The sequence below is a fragment of the Heloderma suspectum genome, chromosome 6, assembly GCF_057233095.1.
Source record: "Heloderma suspectum isolate Gila_16-S chromosome 6, 16-S_ref, whole genome shotgun sequence".
Lineage (NCBI taxonomy): Eukaryota > Metazoa > Chordata > Lepidosauria > Squamata > Helodermatidae > Heloderma > Heloderma suspectum.
The window spans coordinates 30,413,561-30,440,825 of NC_139463.1; positions in this window are offsets into that span (position 1 = coordinate 30,413,561).

Here is a 27,265-nt window from a genome sequence, read left to right on the forward strand (position 1 = left end):
AAAAGAGGAAAAAATGCTGTCCACTTCCAGGGATGTCAAATCATCCATTCTTGTCCTTTCTTTTCACACTAGCAAAGAAAGTAAATGGGTAAATACCAAAGCAGAAATAAAACAAGCCAGGACCATTCGCAAAGCACAGTTGCGCTGACAATGCTCCCGATGACATTAAGATGAAGGTGCTATAAGCCATCATCTTAAAGTGCATCAGAAAATACATCCTGATGTGTCAGGAATACCTGCTTCTCCTTTAACCTAAACTTCTGATGAACCAACAGGCTTTGGAGAGCATTTATATGCAAAGGCATATAATATGTCCCCTGTATCTAATTATCTGTCAACCTGAGGCAGTTTGTTTTCTAAATCGGCCTCTCGGCTGTGACTTTATGAGGTCATAAAGAAAACAGTGCCACTCTCACTGCTGAAATGCCAGCAGAGGCTGGATCAACAAATTACAGTCCTTAATGGTGTCTCTTCCTGGCAAGTGCATATCCTGGGTTACCCGTTTCTTTGAGCAGTGAGACACCATCAAAATGGTACAAGGGACACTTGGTCCCCAGCGGGGATGTTTCTGAAATTCATCTGATTTCTCTTTGGGGGTTTTTTTTTTTTTTTTGTCATTCTGGTTTACCTGATTTTGTTTCCCAAATGGAAGTGATGCATTAGGAATCTTTTCCTAATGCACTGTTCTGTCTGTTACATATCTGCACATTTTGTGCACAAGCACTCTGTACAAAATTCAGAAGAGAACAATGGAGGATGCCTGTGATTTGTGTCTCATCATTCAGTTCCTTCAGTTTGTTTGTGTCTTTCCCCTTCCTCTGGATTGCCAGTGCTCATTTGAGCATTGATTGATTGGACAGTGCTAAAACAAAAACAAAAACAAAACCTGTGATAGTTATGATTACATAAAGATTGATGTGACAGGTGCATGTGTGGATCAGTAAAGCCCTCTTCAGAAGTGATGCTGCACCAGCTAGCTCTGCCTATGTATTGAACATAGGGATGTTGCAGACACCCAGCTGAGGCTAGAAACTTGGTGATTTCTTGCCAACTTGGCCCTGTGGACACCAGTCCGCAGATCCCACATGACTGGGCATGCACCGAGTCAGGCAAGCACACAGCCCCCCCCCCCCCGAGCTGCCATTTTGCATGAAAATGGTGGCTCAGCCTTTTTCATAAGTAGCCATTTACACAAATGGCAGCCATAAAGCGGTTGTTCTAAGAATTACAGCTATTTCATCCATAGCTGAATGGTCCATATCCATCAATGGACCATTTACACCTGTAATGTTGAGTAAATGGCCACTTCGCAGCCACCATTTGCATAAATGGTTACCTACTCCCCCCAAAAAAGCCAAGCTGCCATTTTCACACAAAATGGTGGCTCAGCAAGGGAGCAGGCAGCTACTTGCCATTCGCCAGGCACCCCACAGACCACCCAGGGACTTGCCGTGTATGGTGAGCCTAGGGATGTCACGAGAAATTCTCAGCGGAATTGAATGAGTTCAGATTTTTATGAATCTGACCAATGGATTATGCAGTGGTCCAGCTTTTCCCCTGTCGGGCGGATCTCATGAACTTGTTGACAGTCATTCTAACCTTTGGGACTTCTGGGCAAATTCAGTAATAGACAAATACATGAAATAAAAATAAAATAAAATAAACACCTGGCCCCAAATGTGCATTTCCCCCATAGGCTAAAACATGAACATGTGCATTGGGGAAGGGAGGGATTTGCACATTGGGGGGGGGGGATTTGTGCGTTTTTGCAAGTGCATATTTGCACAAATTCAGTAACTAAGAAAAATCTGATTGTGTTAATGAGGAAATGCTAGAACAAAAGGTGCCTGGCAATCCACAAAACAGAGATGGAATGGATTTTACACAATCCATACATCCCTAGGGAGCAGGGTTGGGTGGGTGTCAGGGGTCCAGTGAGCAGCATGCAGGGTAAGTATTGGTGAGTTCACCCATCCCTAATTGCACACCATATTTTTTTCCTTATTTTAAAAAACTTTGTTTTATTTCATATTGTGCATAGTACAACACATGCCTTAAGCCCCTTAGCAACTCATGCCTTAGCAAAGGACTCCAGATCATCCCAGTCATGGAGATTGTGTGTAAGCCTTTGAAAATGCTTCTTCACCTCAGACTTCCATGCTGAATGTGTGGATGTTAAGGGGTGGAGGAAGCCAGTGTGTGCTATCTATGAGAGGGCCTTCTCAGTTCTGGCACCCTGCTTCTGGAACGCCCTTCCCAGAGAAGCTCACCTGGCACCTACATTGTGGTCTTTTTGATGACATGTGAAGAGCTTTTTATTCTCTCAGGCATTTTACGTTCTTCCATTTTTATTGTTTTAAATCTGTTATTTAAACAAATTTTACACTGCTGCTGGTTTTTACTCTAGTTTTATACTGTAGTTTTAAACTCTAAGAAGTTTTATATTATGTTGTATCATGTTCCACTATTTTATGGTTTTAGCTGTTGTGAACCCAGACAGCTTTGGCTATTGGGCATTATAGTTATGTAATAAATAAATACCGTAGGTCAGTAAATAAGTTTGGAGCAGGGCTAGCTGATACAACCCTGCTCACCTTGTTTCAATGCATGAGCATCGTTTCTCAAGGGGGGCTAAAAGGAGGGGTAATGACCACATCAAGACAGTTTTCTTGCAACGTGCAGGTGTCCCTCATTAATCTAGAATACGGGTAGGGGAGTTGCGGGTGAAATGAAGGAATGGAAAGCCGAGGCAAACTGTTCATGCTCCGATTCGTAACTAATTTTAGCAATTATCCTAGTTAAATTGGAATTCAAGAGGACAGGAATGCAAGGCAGAGCAACGACGAAGGAATAGCATGGAAAAATCTATTCATTGCTAGTACCAACATATAGAAGGGATGTGTACCTGGTTCAGGACACAGAAAAGGAAAAATGTCACCTCTCCTCTGTGTGTGCAGGGGTGGATCCATCCCCCTTTGGGCAGAGGAAAGACACAGAGAAAGGCATCCCAACATGCAAAATGCACATTTAATCAGGTAGTGGGTGGCGCACCTTCATAGGGTGGCCCTGCCTTCCCCCAAGTATCTTCATGTGTTGTGTGGCTAGGGATGCTGAAGAATTCTGCCACAGACTAAAATGTAGGGATGTACGAAAGTCACTTACCTTTGACGAAATTTGCTTCGCGGTGGGGGGGAGGTGCTCCGTCCCTCCCCCCGAAATTCTGGCCCGGGGGGAGGCACCCCATCCCTCCCCCCAAAAAATTCTGGCCGGGGGGGAGGCGCCCCGTCTCTCCCTCCGCGAATCCCGGCCGGCCGGGAACGCAAATGGTGGCGGCCGTAGCAGCCGCCGTTTGCGTCCCTGCAGTCAGCCATGATAGGCTACGTAAATGTTTACATAGCCTATCACAGCTGAGTGGGAAAAAAAAAACCACGCGCACGCAAATGGCGGCGCCCATGGGCGCCGCCATTTGCATTCCTTATTTTGGCACTTGTAGTCTATGTAAACATTTGGACGCTAGGCTATTTGCATTCCCCTTATTTTCGCCCTAGTCAATGTAAATGTTTACATAGACTACACTTACCAAAATAAGGAATGCAAATGGCGGCGTGCCATTTGCATATGCACGGTTTTTTGTTTTGTTTTTTAACTCAGCCGTGATAGGCTACATAAACATTTACGTAGCCTATCACGGTATTTTTTGAAAATCTAGCCGTGATAGGCTACGTAAATCTTTACGTAGCCTATCACTTTTTGTGTGTTTTTTTTTTTACTGGAAATGGTGGCGGCGGCAGCCAGTCGGAAGACCGGCCGCCGCAGCCGCCGCCGCCAAACCGCCGCCGAACCGCCGCTGAACCGCCGCCGGAGCCGCTGCCGCCAGGGACATTCACCAAAGGTAAGTCCCTTCCCAGCGGGGGGCAGGGGGGCAGACCGTTTCGCCACTGATTTCGGGGGACCGAATGCACTGGCATTCGGCCTCCCCGAGATTCATGGCGAAATTATCTGACATCCCTACTAAAATGAGGCCAGATTCCAAAGAATCCAACCTCCAGAGTCTGCAGCCGAATAGCTGCACTTATCTCCAAGTCCGGAGGAGTTGACACAGGGTGGCTCTCTGGCTCCCTCTAAGACACAATACACTAACAGAGGCTGCCATTAGCTCATTAGAGGAAAGTTCCAGCCGTAAATGGCATATTGTATGCCATTTGCAGCAGTAAAGCACTTACTTTGACCTAAATACATCCGTAAACAGCTGCAATTTAAGTCAAAGTCAGTGCTTTACGTCCACAAATGGCGCACAATATGCTAGGGATGTTGCGGGCACCCAAGTGGATTTGGGAGTCCATCCCCCACTCCGCCTGGCCTGCGACTCCTGGCCTGCACCCACCGAGACACTGTCCTCACTCACCCCTGCTCGTGTCCTCCAGGACTCACCTCAATCCTGTCCAGTGAGCACCCACCATTTTCCTGCCTTTGTTGTATGCACAAAAAGGAAGTTTAAAATGTGCATATTTAAATATGGGCAGTTTGGGGCCAGGAAAGCTTAATGTGTGCAATAGCAGCATACTGCCCAGGCGGCCCAAGCATGGGTCTGGGGGAGGGGGGAGAAGGGGCCGCGCTTCTGCAGGCACCCAGAGAACCCGAGCTGGGAGGGGTCTCGCATCCCTACAATGCGCCATTTCCGGCTGTATTTTTCCCATGATGGGCTAAAGACAGCTGACATTAGCGTATCATGTCTCATAGGGAGCTTGAGAGCTGCTCTGCCAACTCTGGTGGATGCGGCTGGGCTCCAGAGCAGCCCAAATTGCCCCTCCATGGACCCCCGCCCCCTGAACCAGACAGTGGGAGATTCATACATCCCTAGATGTGGCTACCACTAATCTGCCCTGGGAAGCAGTGCTGGTGTAACTAGTTGCCCATTCTGGGGACTGAGAAGGAATATATTGGTATGTCATAACTGGTAGTTCAGATGCATCTTTCCCCCCTATTGTTTTAGATGCTTTGGAGGTAATAATATATCTAGTTGGCTCTTTCTATTTCTGGTCAAGCTTCAGTTGATAGTGGAGTATGCAGAGAGATCAATGGGCTATCCTAGTGAGTGTCCTGAGGCACCTGGGAGGCCAGCTCATCCTAATTTACATTGCATCTGTGAGGAGAACTGTGCAGAAAAATGCATATGGATTTTCATGCCAACTGGGGGGAAAAAATCCAGTTTTGACATGAACTGAACTTAAGAATACTAGAAACATTCTCAAAGTTTGGGAGGAACTGCATTTAAAATTGGAAAAATGAGTACCTGAGAAAAACCAAAATGGACAGATTCCTCCATCTGTGCTCTGCAGTGATTTTCAGTGTAGGCTAGAGGCCCAGGAGCTTCTTCTCTGTTGACCTGATATGACTGGATTTTTTGTTTGTTTGTTTGTTTGTTTGTTTTAACCTCCTGGGCCACAAATTCCTACCAAGAGATGGGCAAACATGGGATACTCAAGCACACTGTAGTGCTCTGAATTCCTCCTTAAAGCTCACTTTGCCCCATTCATATGATGATTGGCAAAAATTTCCCTGACTTTCAATCAGGGAAAAATGTGCATTTTTAAAAGTGAACTTTTTTTCCAATTGAAAATGCACATTTTAAAAAATGCATTTTTATTCCAATCAAAAATGTGTATCCTCCCCACCACCACCCGGCCCATAGGCTACTGCATGAAAATGTGGATGGGTGTGTGTGATCATTTGCATAAGTGTGCACTTGCATAAATGCACATTTCTTCATGTACACACTTTGGAAACCAAACACAAGTTTGGGAAATTGTGAAGAATTCCTTTGAATTGTGCTCCTGATCACATTTGTATTTGCGGCTGTGAACAGGACATGTTTACATGATTTACAAACAGGAATAAAATTCCCAAACATCTCTATTCCCACCTCTCATCCCCTGCTTCCTAAGCCTCTGCCCTAAATGAGTCACTGGAAGTCGCGATCTTATACCTGGATGTAAGCCCCATTAAACTCAATGAGATGTATTTCTGAGTAGACCTGTGTAGTATTAAACATTCTCTTCACAAATGAAGATAACACATGCAATCAAATGTTATGAGAAATGGACCAAAAATGAAGGAAGGAAGGAAGGAAGGAAGGAAGGAAGGAAGGAAGGAAGGAAGGAGCTCCGCAATATTCACTGAAAATCTAGAACAATAAATAGGGTGCCAATTGGAACTCTCTGGAGAGGGCATTTTAAAGAAAAAGCCACCACTGAAAAGGCCATGTCATCCTTACTTCTGAACATGAGGCACCCGAAGCACAGTTTCAGACCTGAGTGACCTGAGTGAACAGGCAGGTTCATAATAATATCTTACAGTGCTTTCCTATATGTGTCTACTCAAGAGTTAACTCCATTAAGTTCAGTGAGACTTATTTCCAGGTAAGTGTGTATTGCCTTAATGTGCATGTGGATTTAGATGAGACCAAGCTGCACTTTAAAAAAAATAAATCAGTATGCATTTACTTTTTGGTTGATCACACTGTTGCCTTTTCCCCCTTCCCATTCTCCTCACTGTTCCCTTTTCTTAATTAGAAAACAAAAGAAAAGTTACTGGGTTGGGTCCAGATCCAGGCTTGCTTTGGGTAGATCCATTGACTCAGTCTGGGCCCAACCCATCAAATTTTAAGGCTGCAATCCTATACACACTTACTTGGGAGTACGCCCCATTGTAATTAATGGGATTTCTGTCTGAATACTTGCATATAGAAATGTGCTGTAACAAATAGTTAACAATATCATTTCTATCCAATTTCATTGCAAAAGGCAGGGCATTTTGATACACATGCAATGCTTGTGAAAGCACTTGCTTCCTTCAAAACTATGTCAATGTATCCCAACAAATTCCCATCTGCTCTGGTCTATGTCTTCCCTTCTCCCCCAGCCCACCCCCTACCCAGCCTCCACTAGCATTCCTATAACCTCAGTCTACAACTAATTATGCCTGGAAATAATCCAGCAAGCTACAAATGAAAACGCTGGCTCATGTTAAAGCCAGAGGACTAAAACCATGGACACTGGCTAATGTATGATGGTGGGAGATGACAGAAGACTTTGGAAGGGTGTGTGAGGCTACTGGAGTTCAGCTTTCCGATTTCTTTCCCTGGCTTTCCCCTTGACATTTGAATGTCATTTGGCCTCAGAAGCTCCCTCTGTAAAGTAGGGATAAAGGGCCTCTCTTATTCAGTACAGAAAATGCATTGAGATCTTGAGAAAATGCACAATTAATATTGGCAGATAGAAAGTATGTACAATGGGCTTACCTGGGAATAGTGCGTAAGCATAATTTATCAGGGCCACGAACAGACTTATAGGATGGGGACCTCATCCTTTGTCTGTTTTGAGAAATTGATAAGAAAGACGTTGTCAGTTTTAAGAATGTTGAAGGATGGATTAGCATCCTTTAACTTGTTCCGGTTCTCTTTGCTTAAGCTTATGTTTCAGGCAGTATAATCAGTATGTATATTAATCATATATGAGTGATAAATGCTGTTTGGACCCCATTTCCTGTCCCTGGGATCTACAGATAAGATTTTCTGTGCACTCTGGAAACCAGAGGCCAAACTCATTTATTCCCATATGTTCTGGGGCCTGTCAATCCAATCAGCAGTACCTGCCTGGCTCCTACAGGGTGTGCGTGCATGAAAAGGAATATTTATTAAGTGAGACAAAATCGCTCGGAATTCTTTCCCCCCACCTAAATGTCACCTCCCAAGAATATTTGGCAACCCTCCCATTTCACCGCCTACAAATAGAATGGTGATGGGCAGGAAGGGCATTTTTGCTCAGCCCTAGTTCCAATCCCCACATGCCCATGAGGCTTACTGAGTGACCTTGAGTTAGTCATCGTCTCTCAGCCTAACTTATCTCACACAGTTGTTACGAGAATTAAAGGTGTCTCTGAGAGAGAACCAAGTGTGTCACTCTGAGATCCTTGGAGGAGGATGGCTGGGATGAAAATGATACATACAAGGGAGAAAATACCGAAGGATGGAAACGTTTAAAAGCAAGGCCTAGATTCTAGGACCTAGAAGCTGATAGTCAATGTGGAGAGAAACAACAGGCTAGTAGGAAAACCTGAAGAGTTGGATAAAAAGTCTGTGTGTATATGTGTGTGTGCACGCATGTGTGTGTATGTAACATTTTTATACCACCCTTCAATTAACGTTTTTCAGGGCAATTTGCAATAGGTCATAAAGCACAATAAAACAACAATCATCAATAAAACAACAGTCGGTGACAATAAAAGGCAGCACTAAAAACAGAGTCACTGCAGAACTTAATAAGAAAAATACATCAGCATCTAAATGCCTTGGAAAATCTAAAATGGGAGGGTCTTCACTTGATGCTTAAAGGACATTTGCACAAGATGAGTCTCCTTGGGAGAGATAAAGTTCCACAAATGGGAAGCCACAGCCAAAAAGGCCCTCTCTCTGTACAGCCTGTACCACACCTCAGATAGCGCTGGCTCGCAGAGGAGAGCTTCTGTAGACGATCATGGTGTATGGATAGGTTGTAGGGGTGTATGAACCCCACTCACCCATCCGGTCCGAGGCTTCTGCTGGGGGGGGGATGTGATCCGTCCCTCCCCCTGGAATCCTTCCTGTCTGCCTCCGCTCCGCGGGGAGTCCACAGAGCCGCCAGCCAGGCCTGGCCACAGCCAGACTTCCAGCCGCTGCCACACAAATGGTATCTGGCATAGAGGATGCCATTTGCGTCCCTGCCCTTGGCCGTAATAGGCTACATAAATATTTATGTAGCCAATCACGAGAAGACCAGGGATGCAAATGGCGGCAGTGGATGGCTGCGGACGGCAGCAGATGGACCCGGATGGACGGCGTCAGGTAGGTCTGTCCCTACTGGACTTAGCGGGGTGGCGGGGGGAGCAGTCCATTCCGCCACAGACTCGGGGGGGGGCAGATTCTAAAGAATCCAGCCTCATTGGAGTCTGTGGCAGATTTCTCCACCATCCCTAATAGGTAGGTTGAAATGGGAGCAAGGGTGCTCAAGAATTACTGGGTCTACATTTCAAAGCAACCTGATTGAAACAATCTTATCCTCACATCCCAGACTAAGGTGTGGATTGGAAGTCAGCCTTGGAGTGATGCACTGTTCCAAATTCTGCAGTGCAGTTCTTGTCTCAAAAATACATGTAAAGTACGTAATTTAGGATATGTTCAAATAGGTTGAACAACTGATATTTAAATAAGTATTTACATATAAATCTGCATACAATTAAAAAAAACCCAAATCCACAGATTCATGCAGGAATGGGATGGAATAGTCTTATGAATGAAACCTGTGCAAAAATAGACACGGATCTGAAACGGACTGATCTATTGCTATGTGGAAGATGTCACCTCAAGCATCCACATTCCAAGACACATAGGGCTTTAAAGGTAAGCTCTAGCATTTTTTTAAACTGTGTTCGGAAATGGACTGAAAGCCAATGGAGTGTAGCTCTTTAAGCATTAGTGAGATGTGTTCCCCATACCCCGTCTCTCAAGCATCATTGGGGGAAAGCTTAGAAATAAAGGAGATCTTTAACAATCTCCCCACCCTCCTGAAACTGTGTCTCAGCTGTTGCAGTGGCTGCAAAAGAAGAAGAAGAAGAAGAAGAAGAAGAAGAAGAAGAAGAAGAAGAAGAAGAAGAAGAAGAAGAAGAAACCAGCTGTTTTCCAGCAGGTTCTGGAAGCCCAGTAAGAGGCAGCAAGACTCAGTTCAGCTACAGACACCAAAAAGGGTAAGGGGAGTGGGGGTTCTCCCACTGCACAGCCTTCATCCCCTATTAGTCTGCCTCTGATCTCAGGTGGATTAATTAGGAAGATTGTCAGAAGCCAAGAGTGAACTCCAGCCCCTTCACTGTGGGAGCGGTAACAGTGCCAATGAAACCTAAGCTGGAGAATTCCTCTTTTACCCACAGTGCTCTTGTGATTAATGATAGAAAAGAACTGCTCACCAAAAAACAAAAAAGGAAAGGGAAAAGGGAAAGGAAAGAGGGAGGGGTCAACAGCTGAGTGCAAGGCGAGTCTCTAGACAGGGAGTAATTAAGATACTTGGATAAATATGATTAATAAGCTGAAACTGGCAGGGTGTGCAGTAAACAAGGGCTAACCAGATGGTACCCTTTCCCTGTCTGACAATTGGAGGAGCTTTGTTTTAAAAAAAAAAGGAGACAAGTGCCAGATTCTCAACACGTGGCCATTTCTTGATTTAGTGTGGGAAGGAAGGAGGCAACAGCAGCAGATCCAGGCCTGGCCTGTGAATCGTCTGGGAAGAATGAATGATATTTGTCTCCTGAGCAAGCAGCTGCTGGGAATCATGGCAGGCTAGTTGGTATTCTTGTGCCTCACTGCAGCCCATTTGTAGAAACTCATGGGGCAGATCTCGAAGTTCAGACCTGATATCATGCTAGAGCAATGTCAAGTCCGTGGAAGTGGGGGAGGGGGGAGGGTTGGAGGAGCCTCAGTTTACCAGAGAGAAGAGGCTTGAAAATATTCATTGTTCAAGAAATTGGATACATTGGCAGATGTTCCTCCAGAAGAGCCAAGGTCCATCTTCGTCTGTCTTGTTTTCTGGGGGCCCAAATGTCTCTGGCAACCAGTGGAGGCTGGTGACTCTGACGTCAGTGGGGTGGTGAATCTGCTCCGAATTTCAGTCAGAACACTAACGGAGCTGTCCAAGGGGTGGAAACATTTTAGATAGCTCCTTTAGAGTTCTGACTGGTTCTGACTGAAACCTGGGGTGGATTCACACACACACACACACACACACACACACCAACATTGGAGCCAGCAGCAGCTTCTACTGGTGGTAGTGCCACAGTTCATAGAGAGACATCAGATCTGTTCAGGAGTTTATCTGTGTAGCGATGAATATGTAGACAGGGCAACAGGGATCAGGGGTGAGGATAGTGGAGCCAGAGTTTGCATGGTCAAAGCACAAGAACTTTTTGATTAGCAGGGATGATGACATAGTCTCTCTCTCTCTTTCTCTCTCTCTCTCTCTCTTTCTCACACACACAGAGAGAGAGAGAGAGAGAGAGAGAATTTCCCTGTTCCCTCTGAACTTAGCTACAAACCTCACAATATCAAAGCGGGGAGGGATCTTCACATTCACAATATATTGTTTTGAGCTATCCCTGTTGTAACGCAAAGTATCTTGGGTTTCCTTGATCTTGAATGGGTAACTAAGACTCATAATTTCTACAAACAAACATAACCATATAATACACAAAGAGAGATACACATAGCTGACCGCATTTCAGGACTCTCCTTGGGGATGTGGCAATATGGAGACCATTGTGATGAGGATGCAGTGACAGGAAAAGTTTCACCTGTTGAATGTTTTGCAGTTGTGCAACTATTAGAGACACAGATGTCTGGCCAGGGGAGAGGGAGGGGAGGGAGGGAGGGAGAAAGAGAGAGATGGCAAACAACTTTTTTTTTTTTTTACTTTTGGCTTTTCCCAAGTTAAACATCTCAAGGTTTGAGAAGGACCACTTCAAAAATATGACACATCTATCAATGACCATTAGTCAAAGTAGATGAAGCGTCCAATTTCAGAGGCAATATGTCACTGAATAGCAGTTGCTGGGAAGGGCGGGGGTGGGCGTTGGGAACAGGTGGGAAGGTTTACTGCCTTCATGCCCTGGAGTGGCACTATGTCAAAGGCATGGTTGGAAATTAACAGTGTAGCTCTATTTGGCAATCTGGTCCTTCTCGGAGTGCTGAGTCATTAGTTTATTCGGGGGCAGGGGGGACAAAGCAGTGTGCTTGGCCAGGGTGGTGGCACCCTGACAGCTCCTTATGGATGCCATGTGCTGGCACCAGCTCTGGCTGGACGGGGTGGACCTATGGTCTGATCAACCAGGGCTCTTCTTATGTTCATATTTCCTTCCCTAGTCACAGAGAATCTCTTTACACTCTTGAATCCATATTCTTCCTGTGAGGTTTTCATCTTTTAGATGTGTTATTTCCTCTTCCCAGACTTTTCTCCCATAGGAATTTCGCACCTCCTACAAGATTGTCATGGGCCAACAGGAAGCCAAGAACACTCTGGTTTCTCACTAGACATACCCTTTCGTCCCCTTGTACCTTTAACACAGGCAGAAATGCAGTTAGAAATTTAACAGGTACACCTTGTCCTATAACGTTAACAGCACAGCTACTGATGAGGGCGGAAGCTGAAATGTTTAGCTTAATATAGATATAGATATAGATATAGATATAGATATAGATATAGATATATAATATTTTGTTGTTAGTCTTTCTACCTTTCTTATACATTTTACCTTAAGACAGACAGCATCCACAATGGACCCAGAGCCTCTTTGTTGCTTTGCTGTTGTGCAGCTTTACACCAGCCTCTTGTTCTCTTGGAGCACCTCTACACCAGCCTAAAATCCCACATTTAAAAGGGTGGTTTTTTTCTGCTTCTGTTTTAAATGCAGGAACATGACAGACTCCCTTTACTTAGGCTTCCTTCCCCCCTCCCCTTTCCCCCTCCTTCTGCCCCTTATCTGAGTCTTGCATTATCTTTCATTGATCTCGCTTCTCTTCTTGTGGCTTTTCCTTATTCACAGAAGGAACTCAAGTGGAACACAAGCGGGGTACTTTGATAGCTCATTATCTTCAATCTACTTAAAAATGCAATAAGGGTCATTTAGCGTGGGAAATGCCCTGGAGGTTGACAGTGTCATCTAAAGGGCCTGAATACTTCCGTGAGTGGTCAATCTCAATAGCAGGATAAAAGCTCTGTGTGGAGAAGCTAGGGGTGTACGAATTCCCTACCTGGGTCCATTGGGGGGAACCAAGAGAAGGGTCGATTTGTTCCACCAACACCCCCCGGAATCCTCCCCAGGTGGCTCTGCTCCGTGGTGAGTCCACGGAGCCACTGACTGGGTCCGTCCACTGCCGGACTTCTGTCTGCTGCCGGACGTAAATGGCATAGCGGATGCTATTTGTGGCCTTGCTATTTGCCGTGATAGGCTACGTAAAGATTTACGTAGCCTATCACAGCAAAGAGCAGCGACGCAAATGGCGTCCGCTATGCCAGATGCCATTTGCGTCCGCAGACTGGCAGCGGACAGCAGCGGAGTGAATGGACAGACCCAGACCCAGGTGGCAGCAGGTAGGATCCAGCCAGCGCAAACTTCGCAGGGTGGCGGAAGTGAGTTGTCTGTTCCACCACAGACTCATTGGAATTCTCTGCCATCCCTAGAAGAAGCTCTGCTTCTCTTTCTCTCTCTCTCTCTGTCTCTCTTAGGGATGGACGAAAGGGACTTACCTGGTCCCGCAGCTTGCTTCGCGGTGGGGGGGAGGCACTTCGGTTCTCCCCCCGAAGTTCAGGCGAGGGGGGGAGGTGCCCCATCCCTTGCCGCTGAAATTCAGGCTGGGGAGGAACGCCCCGTCTACCCGGCCGCGAAAAAAAAAGTAAAGTAAAAAAACACACACACACACACCCGTGATAGGCTACGTAACGATTTACGTAGCCTATCACGGCTAGATTTCCAAAGTCAGCTGTGATAGGCTATGTAAATCGTCACGTAGCCTATCACGGGTGACTTTGGGGGGGGAAAAAGCGCGTATGTAAATGGCGGCTCCCATGGGGCGCCACCATTTGCGTTCCTTAGTTTGGCACGTCTAGTCTACGTAAAGATTTACGTAGACTACGGCGAAAATAAGGGAACGCTATTTGCGTTGCCCTTATTTTCACCGTAGTCTACGTAAATCTTTAAGTAGACTAGACGTGCCAAACTAAGGAACATAAATGGCGGCGCCCATGGGCGCCGCCATTTGCATACGAGCTTTTTTTTTTTTCAAAGTCACCCGTGATAGGCTACGTGACGATTTACGTAGCCTATCACGGCTGACTTTGGAAATCTAGCCGTGATAGGCTACGTAAATCGTTACGTAGCCTATCACGGGTGTGTTGTTGTTGTTGTTTTACTTTCCTTTTTTATTTTGCAATGGCGGTGGCGGCGGCTGGTCAGAAGACCGGCCGCCGCCCCCGCCCCCGCCGAAACGTCGCTGAACCGCCGCCGGGACCCGCCGCCAAGAGGGACATTCGCACGAGGTAAGTCCGATCCCGGGGGGCAGGCGGAGAATTTCACCACCAATTTCGGGGGGCTGAATGCATTGGCATTCAGCCTCCTGGAGATTTGTGGAGAAATTCTCCGCCATCCCTAGCTAGGGATGTCAGAGAATTTCTCCACGAATCTCGGGGAGGCCGAATGCCAGCGCATTCGGCCCCCCGAAATTGGTGGAGAAACGGTCTGCCCCCCCGCCCCCCCCGGGACAGGACTTACCTTGTGCGAATGTCCCTGGCAGCAGTGGCTCTGGCAGCTATTCGGCGGCAGTTTGGCAGCGGCGGCTGAGGCGGTCGGTCTTCCGACCAGCTGCTGCCACCGCCATTTCCAAATTTAAAAAAAAAAACGTGATAGGCTACATAAAGATTTACGTAGACTACGGCGAAAATAAGGGGAATGCTATTTGCGTTCCCCTTATTTTCGCCTTAGTCTATGTAAATGTTTATGTAGACTACACGTACCAAAATAAGGAACGCAAATGGCGGCGCCCATGGGCGCCGCCATTTGCGTACACATGTTGTTGTGGGTTTTTTTTCCACTCAGCCGTGATAGGCTACATAAACGTTTATGTAGCCTATCACGGCTGACTGCAGGGACGGAAACGGCAGCGGCTACAGCCGCCGCCATTTGCATCCCGGCAGGACAGGATTCGCGGCGGGAGGGACGGGGCGCCTACCCCCTACCGCGAGTCAAGCTTCCGGTTCAGGTAAGGGACTTTCGTACATCCCTAGCCTTTTCCACTGCTCATGCCACTTACAAGTGGGAGTTCTCCAAAGTTCTCCATGGTCCTGAATCTACCCAAAACCCAATGATGAGCCAGGAACTCACCAGCTCTACAGAATTAGGTATGTTGGAAAAATCCACAATGGAATCAAATGAGCTTGGATTTCTATGAATCCAACCCACAGATTCCGCAGTGGACCAGCTTTTCCTAAGTCATATGGATTCCATGGACTTATGGACCAGTTTTGTTTTGTTTTGTTTTTTAACTTTACGGAACTTTACACAAATTTGGCTGCAGAGAAATAAATGAAATAAAATAAACACTATCTGAAAATGCACATCATCTCCCCCATAAGCTAAAACATGAAAATGTATGCGGAGGGGATTGTGTAGTTTTGTGGGGTTGCACATTTGGGGGAATTTGCATATTTTTGCAAATTTGCCCAAATTCAGGAAATTGGAAAAACAAAATCTGATTCCATTAATGAGTGGATGATGGAACAAAAGACACCTGACAATTAGTGAAATGCAGGCAAAATGAAGTTTATACAATCCATACATCCCTATACAGAATGAATTAATTTTGTAAGACCAGCACTAGCAGCTGAAAAACCTGGGAAATTGCCATTTCCCAGTGCACCCCCTTTACTCCTGTCACCCTCCTCTGGAAGACACACAAGGGAGAAAGCTGGGAATCATATAGCCTGGTAAAAAAACTCCATCCCAGCCTCCCCCGATTGGGTTCCTTATAGATGCTTTGGGCCACAGTTCCCATCAACTCTGACAACTGTTCATGCTGGTTGAGGCTGATGGGAGTTATACTATACTCCAAAATATCTGAAGGGCACCAGATTGGTGAAAGACTGCCCCAGCCCCACCCACTCCATACTGTATTTAAGCCTTGGAGTGCAGCAAGATTGGAACAACTAGCATGGATGGATTGGTGTGATTTTTTAGGCTAGTTAATTTTGAGTTTGCTATGTACTTGCTATGTTTTTCAGTGTTAATATTGCATTTACCCTGTGTTTGTTGAATTGTAGATTTTTGTCTTATACAAATGTATTGATTTATATCCTACTACAAATTGTACCCTACTAGCATAGTTTGCTTTTCAAATGTTATACATTTTGAGAATAGTTTAATGTTTATTGTGAGATAGTTTGGGCAAAGTTTACTGTATGAATAAACTCAGCTTAAACCTAATTAATATTCCTCCTTTCTGCAATAGAACTCAAGGTGACACATATGGAATTCCTAGATGTAGCTGGTCTCCTGATTTGAAAATATAAAAACCGCAGATGGCAAGAGGTGCTGGGCAAGGGTGTGCAATATTCCACAAAATAAACAAGTAACCTAACCAATGTAGCTTAGTGATAGGATACTACCCTGAGAGTATCTGTTATTTACTCAGAAAGTAACAGATTTGTCCATGTAAGCTCAGATGAGTGTTCTCATTTAATACGAAATCTCATTACATGTATACGCATTTTTGCACATGCACAATGTCAAGGTGCATCTTGGGAGCTGTAGTTTGGAATCACGGAGTGTGACATGGCCCTTTTCTGTTATGTCATAACCATGTTATGTGGCCCTTTTCTGATTGGTTGTTTTCATGTGGCATACCTGCATGATGATGTCATCTGATGTTTACTCACCATCGCCAATTGCCTGAATGAAGATGGACCCACAGAGTTCTCCTCCATTTTGACCGGATGATTTTTAGCTTGCTCACCCCTCAGCCACTCATGAACTGATGCAGGGCACTGATTTATCACTTCAACTGCCTCCCTGATATTAGATTATAGAAACAAGAGGCAACTGTGTGGTATCCACATATTGATGACTCCTCAGCCCAAATGTCCAGGTGATCTCTCCCAGAGATTTCATGTAAATGTTGAACATCATGGGAGATAATATGGCACCTTGTGGCACCACACATTCCAAAGGCCATAGGATAAAACAATTTCCCAGTACAATGTTCTGGGATTGACCTCCAGGAATGAATAAACCCACCAAGGAACAGTGTCACATAAACCCATCCCAGCCAAGAGACCCAGAAGGATACTATGGTGGATGGGATCAAAAGCCATCATGGGCAAGAGCATTTTGAATATTTTATTATGCATGACCATTTCACTAATAGCTACACTGCATCATGGATTGCATAGTAAAAATGTCATGTAACGTAATAATTCTCACACATGCTTTTGACCTCACTATATGTTGTCTATTGCAATACTCCAGAATGGACATTGCACTGGCATTGGCATTTTTAACAATGCCCTTTTCAGAAGATGGTTATAGATAGGGATGGATGGACCCACGGGTGTTCACAAGTCACTGCTGTTGCCTACCCCTATAAGATGGGCTGTGTGAGCCCTGGAGGACTCAGCAAGCAGTCCAGGAAACTTCCCCTCTAGTCCCTGCTACAGCAGCAGTGGCAACAGGGACAGGCTGGCCATTTTACAACAGCCTCTCACACATGCGTAAAATGACTGGCCTGTCCCCGCCACTGTAGCTGGTGTGGTGGGAGGAGGAGATGTGAGGAGCGCCATTCTCCCCCTCACACCCCTGCTACAGCAGTGGTGGTGATAGGTGGCTCACTATTGGGTAAGTGCTGGGGTCCACGGACTGGCATCCAGGGGGCCAAGCTGGCAATTTCTCACTGGGCTTCAAGCCCCAACTGGACGCCCGCACCAACACTAGTTACATATCTGATAGAAGGAATCTAGATTTCAGTAAGTCTGTGGGCAATGTCGCAACCCTGGGAACTCTGCTACCCTGAAATTCCTAAGCCAGCAGCCTTCATTTTAGCCCTGATCCTTTGCAGAGAGAGAGAGAGAGAGAGAGAGAAAGAAAGAAAGAAAGAAAGAAAGAAAGAAAGAAAGAAAGAAAGAAAGAACATGTTGTTGCTATGAGAAAGGAAGAGCCTGCAACAACATTGGTTGTGTGAGTCAAGGCGAGGTAGAGATGAAGCTAACGGAGAAATTGCAGGCCATTGGCATGCTACATATTTTTCCAATATATAAAGGCAAATGGGGGAAGCCTTAAATGAATTGACTCTGTGAAAATGTCCCTTCCTATTATGCTACCTCACCTTTTCTGGGGGAAACACTAAAGTTTATTTTAACAGTTCCTGAATAAAAAATATGATTCCCGTTCCATCATTTTGCAGACCCGACCTGCCGTCCAAACTGATTTCCGCTGTGCTGGTGGTACGGTGGGCAGGCCTTCCCTGCACCCGCCTGGCTTTGCAAGCAGCTGCCACCTAATTACCAGCCCTCGTCACAAGTGCAAAGAAACAAGTTGTGGCATTTAGGAAAGGTCTGCAAAAATAGGTGTCAGACCTTAACTAATAGTGATTGTCCTTCCATTCTGCTGTAATTTACATTTAATTCACACATTTCATTTCCATTTAAAATATGATTATGGTGTTTTGAAGCACATCTCACCTGTCGCCTTGCATTATGGCAGCAGGGAAAATAACATGAAACGGCAGGAGCAAGGCAAACTCCCCAACAGCCTGTCGGCTAGATTGTAAACAGGGGATACTGTCGCCACTTAAGATCAGATCGAAGGAACAAGCAGCACCAAAGATCTTTTTAAGAGACATATGGTGACAAAACCTATGGTTGGTGGAACTCCTATTTTTCTCGGGGGGCGGGGGGAGGAAGGGTTACAGAAAGTTCTTCAGTTATGAGAAAGATGCACTCTGCACATACTGAGAGGTACATGCACCTTCCTCATTGCTTTATATCATTGCCATCCCTTCAATAATGGCTTTTTTCCCACTGCAAACTGAAAACCATTTAGTTCAGGAAGAATTTGGGTGCTTAAGTGTGGTTTTAATACAATGTGTGTGTGTGTGTGTGTGTGTGTGTGTATTTTAAGCTAAATGTTTCAGTTTCTGCCCTCATCAGTAGCTGTGCTGTTAAATTAACATCATTAGGGAGGCTTGGAATCCACCCAACTGCATATGTATGTGTGTGTGTGTATATGTATACACACACGCACACACACAATACACACACAGAGATACGTGTGTGTGTGTGTGTGTATATATATATGTGTGTGTGTGTGTGTGTGTGTATGTATGTATGTATGTGTATGTATATATGTGTGTATATATATATATATATATATATATATATGAAAGATAGAAAGACTAACAACAGAGAATTCAAAAATATTTTTTAAGCTAAATGTTTTGGTTTCTGCCCTCATCAGTAGCTGTGCTGTTAAATTAACATCATTAGGGAGGCTTGGAATCCACCCAACTGCATATGTATGTGTGTGTGTGTATATGTATACACACACGCACACACACAATACACACACAGAGATACGTGTGTGTGTGTGTGTGTGTATATATATATGTGTGTGTGTGTGTGTGTGTGTATGTATGTATGTATATATGTGTATGTATATATGTGTATATATATATATATATATATATATATATGAAAGATAGAAAGACTAACAACAGAGAATTCAAAAATATTTTTTAAGCTAAAGGTTTTGGTTTCTGCCCTCATCAGTAGCTGTGCTGTTAAATGGATATCAGGAGAGAGGCTTGAAATCTACCCAACTGCGTGTGTGTGTGTTATCAGTGTGTGTGTGTGTGTGTGTGTATGTATATGTGTGTATATATATATACACACACACACACACACACATATCCAATTGTTATCTTTTACTCTACCATTCTTAGTTCTGTGGTTTGTTTTTAGTTTTTCCATTGTATCATATTTACTTTATTTTAGTTATTCAGATATTTCCAAACCACCCATCCTTCTTGAGGAACTTGGGTGATGTACAAAGGCATGACTAAACAAACATACAAAACAGACAGTAATGACCAAATTAGGCACACAAAATAAGACAAATAATAAAACGATAAACAACAACATCATCATAACCACTGAAGAGGAGCAAAACAAGGCACAGGCTAACAGTTTTGCCTAAATGAAAATGCCTGGGTAAATAAATAACAATTAATAAAAAGATTGTAGTGTTGGCACCAGTTGTACCTCTTTGGGGAGGGTAATCTGTAGCTGGGGTGCAACCACAGAGAAGAAGGCTGTCTCCCTCATGACTCTTTTGATACCCTCCAAATGTTTTGGATTACAAATCCCGCCAGCCCCAGACAACACAGCAATGGTCAGGGATTATGGAAGGTGTAGTCTGAAACATCTGTAAGGTAGCAGGTTGGGTCTTAAGGCATGGGTGGAGCGGTCTAGGGAGAGGTGATTCTTCAATTGTTGTTGATGCTGCTGCTGCTGTATCTTTCTACATTGTATGTGGTTTTAGTTGCTTTTTGAGAAAAAGAGAGATTTAAAATATTTTAAAATAAGCAGCATAAATTCATTTGAAAATGTAGTGTAATACCTTTATGAGCACCAGCTGAAATGAAACAATATAGTCAGCAAGATTTTAAGATTACCAGAACTCATCTTCAGGGTGGATGTTCATTGAGAACAAACAAACTAGGGGGAGGGGAAGGGAGATGTTGGTGGGTGTGATGGCAAAGAACAGTCTGCATCTTTTAGGGTGCAATCATATGCATGTTTAGACAGAAAAAGTCCTACAACTACCAGCATCCCTTGACTTTTTTTTCAGTTTAAACATATATAGAATTGTGACCTAAGTCTTCAGATGGAATAGAGAAGCTGTTTTTCAGGCTAAGGCTGCAATCCTATACATACTTACCTGTGAGTAAGTCCCATTGAACTCAATGAGATTTACATCTGGGTCAGTGGGACTAGGATTGCATTGTAAGGCTGCAACCCTATACTTGCTTGCCCATGGGTAAGTCCCATTGAAATCTATGGAGCTTACTTCCCAGGAGATGGGGCATAGAATTCGGTTAGAATGGGCCCAGAACAAACAACAACAACAACTCCACCAAAATCAGAATGGATTGTAGCAAGCCATGCTACAGAGCCCTGGTGGACAAAAAAGTAATTAATAAATACTTTTAATACATACATTAAAAATGTTGGATTAAAGGAATGATGGATGTCCGCCTTTTGCAAATATAAATGTCAGAAGTTATTTGGATCTGTCTCTATTTATTAATTAATTTATTATATTTTAAACATGCCTGATAACCAAAGTTCTCTGGGCAGCGTACAAGGTACTAAAACAATGACATTAAAACAGGGTTAGCATGAATTAGAACACACCTGTCCCTTGTGAAGCAGAAAGCAGAAGACAAATATGAAGTAGCCCTTCTGTTAGCAAAACTAGAGATTACGTCTAGGTGGTCTTACAGGTGTAAGTGGTCCTTACTTCAGAAAGTGAGAGAAGTGCCTTGCTGGATCAGAGCCAAGTCCACCTTGTCCAGCAGTCTTTGCAAAAATCCCAGCACTAGGTCATCTTGATCTTGCAGAAACTCACCAATGGGCCACCAATGGGCCACATTCTAAGCTGGGGATCTAAAGATCCTCAGTATCACTCTCAGAATGGATCCAGGCCTGATACACTGGGCAGGAACCAAAGTTGTGTGGTAGTAGAGAGCACATGCTTGGCCTGGAGAAGGTCCCAATATCAGTCCCTGGCATCTCCAGTTAAAAGGGTCAGGTAGCAGATGATGAGGGAACAGGATGTCTCTACCTGAGCCCCTGGGCAGCTGCTGCCAGTCTGAGTAAACAATATTAGGCTAGATGGATAAACAGTTAGGGATGCATGAGAATTTCATTTCAATTTGCAAATGAGAGCCAGTGTGGTGTAGTGGTGAGAGTGTTGGACTGGGAGCTGGGAGATCCAGATTCTAGTCCCCACTCAGCCATGGAAGCTCACTGGGTGACTTTGGGCCAGTCACAGACACTCAGCCCAACCTACCTCACAGGTTTGTTGTTGTGAAGAGAAAATGGAGAGGAGGAGGATTACATATGCTGCCTTGGGTTTCTTAAAGAGGAAAAATGGTGGGATATAAATGTAATAAATAAATAAATAAATCCCTGGAAAATGCCCCATTTGCAACCACAAATGTGAATGGGAGGGCATGTTGTCTGAAAATGTTTACAAATTCCCAAACTTGCATTTGCTTTTGCAAAAAGTGCATTTGAAACACACACAACTAGGGATGTGCAAACTCACCCCTGTCTGGGTTCTCCGGGTGCCTGCCCAGCCACTGCCCCTGCTCTCCTATCCCCAGACCGTGCTCAAGCCCCTCCCATGCTCGGCGAGCAGCCTGCCCTCACCCCAGAGGCCTCATTGAGCTCTGCAGTCACCATTTTTTTGAAAAATAAAATGGTGATCCCAAAAATGTGCAAGTTTTTGTATGTGCAAAATGTGCATTTTGTGAAGGTGCACACTAGTGTGTGTGCAAAAATGTGCATTCTTTGGAAAATATGCACTTTCGCACATACGCAAATATGCACATTTGCAAAATGGGCATTTTCGCGTTTGTGCAAATATGTGCATTTTTGCGATCGCCATTTTATTTCTCAAAAAATGGCAACCACAAAGCTCGATGAGGCTGCCAGGGTGAGTGCAGGCCATTTGCCAAGTGTGGGCTGAGGGTGAGCAGGGGCTCAGCGAGCAGGGCTCAGGGGGCCAGGAAGGAGTGGGTCTGCTGGATTTCTGGACTGAATCGGGTGCCCACACCATGCCTACACACAACTTTCTTCAAAATGCACATTTCCCATTCAAATGAACAGAAAACAGGTTGCAACTGAGAACAGGAGCAAGCCAAAGCAAGCTTTGAAGTAAAGTTCAGAGAATTTCAGCAACCTTGGAATCCCTGGTTCTCCCATCCCTACAGACAGTCTAACTTGATATTCTGCCTGCCCGTGATTAAAAGGCTCTAATTTCCAGAACAGATCCAGGTCTGTCAACATGTGCCTTCTAGAGCACATTCATAAGATGATAAATAGTTCTTAGGATGACCAATTTAGCAATGAGGGTGCTGTTTGGTTGCTCTGCTCCTTTTCTCCAGCCACCTTCTACCCCAGCAAACTATAGAAGGTTGATTGGATTATTATTTATATCTTGCACTTTTTTCAGCAAGGTTGCTGGTCTGTTCATAAATAGTGCACATTTTGTGCACATTTTTAAAAGTGCCACTTTGGGGGGTGTATGCATGTATTGACTAAGGTGAGTTTGTGCACATTTTGGAAATGTGTGCATTTTTCTTTGCACATTTTCGAAATGTGTGCATGTTGTTGAACATTTTTGTTTTGCGGAATACATCACATGCTTGGAAATGCATGGATGTTTGACCACAAATTGTGTTCAGGTCTGGGTTCAGTTCTGGGAGCTGCAAATTGGGTAAATTCGTTTTTTAAAAAAGAACCTTGACAGAGTGAATTTCACACATATCCCTAACAGCATGCTTCTTTAAAAAAGCAGGGGGGAGCATTATGCTTTGTGCTGAGTCTAGATGGGAATTAATACACCATAATTCATATCCTGGAGTTTCTTCTTTGTATGCTGCTCTAACAATTTATGTCAACCGCTTTGCTTTGGGAGACCTCTGTTTCTTCCTTTTTCTAATGGTGAATAATGGCCTTTAATTGCATGCCCAGTTTTCTTGCTGCTTAGACATCTTAAATTACCTTTTTTTCTTGGAACTTTATGTCTATAATTCCCCCCAACAACAACAACAAAAACAGCATTACCACAGTGTGCGAGGAGAGATGGATAGCTGAGTGCTGTCCTTGCATTACACTGGAGAAGAAAACAGGTGGCTGGCTACAGAACTGAAGAAATCTAATTCCGAATAGTGACACAGAACCCAAAGATTCTCTCCATTAGAGATGAATCATGAGCCTTGGGCTGGATTTGCTTGGGAAAAGATTGAGATGAACAAAAATCAAGACCCAAGCAGAAGAGCAAATGGCCATTGGGACAATTTCCCAGATTTTTATAGATGTCCAGCCAGGCACATGATTTTCCCCAGTCCAGCCAGAAATGCAGTGTTTCCGCGTGGTCCCTGAACATGTGTTCCAAAGATCAGCTTTGTCTGTAGGCACATCAATGGTGTCCAACTTTGTGAATTGGCCTATGCAACAGTTAAAGAGGTCAGAAAAAGCTGAACTTCTCCAAATAAGCTAGGGATGCTGGAGAAATTCGAGACAGACTAAAATGAGCTCTGATTTCAAAGAATCTGACCTGCGGAAACTGCTGTGGACTGACCTCCTCAGGCTGCATGGAGTACGTGGACTTTCAGATCTCCCCCCGCCCCCGAAATGTACACAAATTTATTCATAGGAAAATATGCAAGTTTCTGCTGAGGAACAGTGGAATGGAATGGGGGACAATACACTAAATGTTACATATTAAGGTAAATTATGTAAATTGTCATGAAACCTCTTATGGAATTATTTGCATTTTTTTCCTGCATAATGGAGAAAAAATTCAAATCCATCTGTGAACAGACAACAAAACAAAAGACACCTGGCCATCCATGAAACAGATGGAGAGGATTTTACACAATCCGTACATTCCTAGCTGGAGCAAACAGCTGTATCCCTCGAACGTCTGGAGAACATGGAGCAGGTTTCATCAGCTGATCTTAAAGGTCATGGGATTGAACCTCAATGTTCAAACCATGTTTAGTCAGAGGCAGTAGGGCACTAAATACCAGTGTCTGCGGGCAGGGGGAAACAGTGGCTATAGGCTGTTGTTTCTGTGTTCCATTGTGGGCTTCTGAGAGCCATTAGGTTTAGCATAACAGAAGAATGTAAAGAGGGCCCTGCAGGAACAGAGCAAAGGTCCCTTTAGGGCAGTATTCTATGTTCCAGTTTTTTGAAGATCATGCACTCGGCTTTCAATTGCTGAATCATCTACCTACCCTAATATAAAGATAGATAGATAGATAGATAGATAGATAGAGATAGATAGATAGATAGATAGATAGATAGATAGATAGATAGATAGATAGATAGACAGATGACTCTCAGTATAACTCTCCCCCTGCAGCAAATTTATTCACCTTGTACATTAGGGCTGTTGAACCTGAAGCCCATGAGTCAAATCCTGCCCACTTGGACCCCAATCTGGCTTCCAGTATTCTCCAGGTTGCCACACACCCTTCTCCACATCACCATGTGCTTCCCAATTTTTTCTTCTGACCACATATTGTTTGGTGGTTTCCCAGCTTTTGCACATCCTTAGAAGAGGCATTTTGACATTTTAGAACTGGGGGGGTGGGGGGCATTCTAAAAGGTTGATCTGCTTTTTGAAGGCTTAGTTATTGGCAATAAGAGCTTTAAGCTAAAATATGCCGGTATTTTGGCACCGCACCTTTTGCATTTGTCCCTGTCCCATTGCCGTTCAGCCTCACCCACCACTGGAATGTGCCCCTCGAGAGGTTCTCCCAAACTGAATGTGGTTCTCAGGCTGAAAGAGATTCAACACCCCCACTGTACATGATGATGTGTTGACTGGATGTTCTACTGCTGTCTTTGAATGGGGGTCTGCATGCCCTTGTGTTGTGGAACTCCCTTGCAATGGAGCTGTGCATTGGCCCCTGCAAGATAGGCCTTTAAAAAGGCTAGCTCAGTGTGATGGAGAGCAGTCAGAGCACATGCTTTTCATGCAGAAGATCCCAGATTCGATCCCCAGCTTCTCCAGGTATGGTAAGGTAAGATTCCTACCTGAAACTCTTGACAGCCGCTGCCAGTCAGTGTCGACAATACTGGCCTAGATGGACCAAGGATCTGACTCAGTAGAAGGCAGCTTCCTATGTTCCTATGACTTGATACTGAAGTCTAAAGATGGTTATTTTTCCAGTGGGCCTTCCTCAGACTCAGCCCACACCAGAGATCAGAACCCTTTTCAGTCACCCTGCAGGTCTTTGTATAACATTCTTTAAAGCACAGTAAACCTAAGGTAGCAAATCAATCCATCAGCAACCTTCTGCTGCTTCTTGCATTCCCCCCACCCTTCCATTTCCACTGACCCACATGGAGCCCAGGATGCTCTGATTAATATCTCGCTCGTGTAGGGAAAACAGCAGCCCCTATAATAAACAGTCTTATAAATCCATGGGCTGGTGATAAATCAGTTTGAGAAGGTGACCCCAGCAACGCTGGTGTAATCCCATGTGTCAGGGTAAATTTATGAGGCCAATTTTATTGGCCTGTATGACCTGAGCTCCTCGGAGATGTCTTTGTAACAAATCCAATCCATATTGTTTGTTAGCTTTGTAGAGTGTCAGCTGTGACTGCAGGGGGAGGGATTCCATTAAAGCACACTGTTCCCTCACCCTCACCAAAGGCCGGACACAACAAGCTGAAGGATAATTGTCAGCTGCAAGGCACTCCCGATTAAGAAGCTGCTCTAACCGGTCAAATTGTTGGCACAGACATATTGTGGCTGATGGATACAGGTGGTTGTTGACAGGCTGGTCTCTGTTCATGAAAGACACAAAATAGGATAGGTAAGATGTTAACATTTGTTGGATTCATTTCAAGTTGCTTAATGTGGGAAATGAGAAGAACCAGTAAGGCAAATTTCCTGCCAAGAAAACATTTTTCCTTGACTTAAAGAAGTTCTGGTTGTGGTTATTATTCCATGGTGAATAAAAGGCGCTCTGAACATGCTTCAGGACACTGTAATCTATGCTAAAGGGGTGTGCCCCATTAGTTAAGTTTAGTTCCACCAAATAAACCAACAAAGATTCTGCCATTATGAGCCTCAGAATTCTACTGATTATAAAAATGACCCTGATTGAACTACTACCTTGAAATTTTGTATCCATAATCAGCTTAGTCTGAAATACCAATTACACACTTATCTGGACAGAGATAGCCTAGCTACAGTTATCCATGCTTGGTAATGTCTCGTCTGGATTATTGCAATGCATCAGACATGGAGTTGCCTTTGAAAATGATCTAGAAACTTCAGCTAGTCCAAAACAGGGCAGCGAGATTGTGAACAGGAACTGGCCAATGAGATCACATTATGCCAGTACTTTCCTGGGTGCACTAGCTTCCAGTCATTTCCTGGCCCAATTCAAAGTGCTGGTATTAATATTCAAAGCCTTAAATGGCTAGGGGCCAGGTTATCTGAAGGATTTCCTCCTCCTATCTGTCTGGACCCTAAGATCATCTTCAGGGGTCCCTCTCCAGGAACCCCTCCTAAAGGAAGTGAGGTAGATAGCTACCAGGAAGAGGGCCTTTTCTGCTGTGGCACCCCGGCTGTGGAATAAGCTCCCTAGAGAGGTTCACCTGGCACCTACGTTGTACTCCTTTCATCTCCAGGTGAAGACCTTTTTATTCTCCCAGTATTTTTAGCGTTTTACCTTCCTAGTCTTTTAGCTCTGAAGTTTTAAATCTGTATTTTAAATCTCTGCTTTGCTGCTAGGTTTTATTCTGGTTGTCCTGTTACATTGTGGTTTTAAGCTTTCATATTTAATATTGTTTTATGCTGCACTTTGTGGTTTAAATTTTTGTGAACCTCCCAG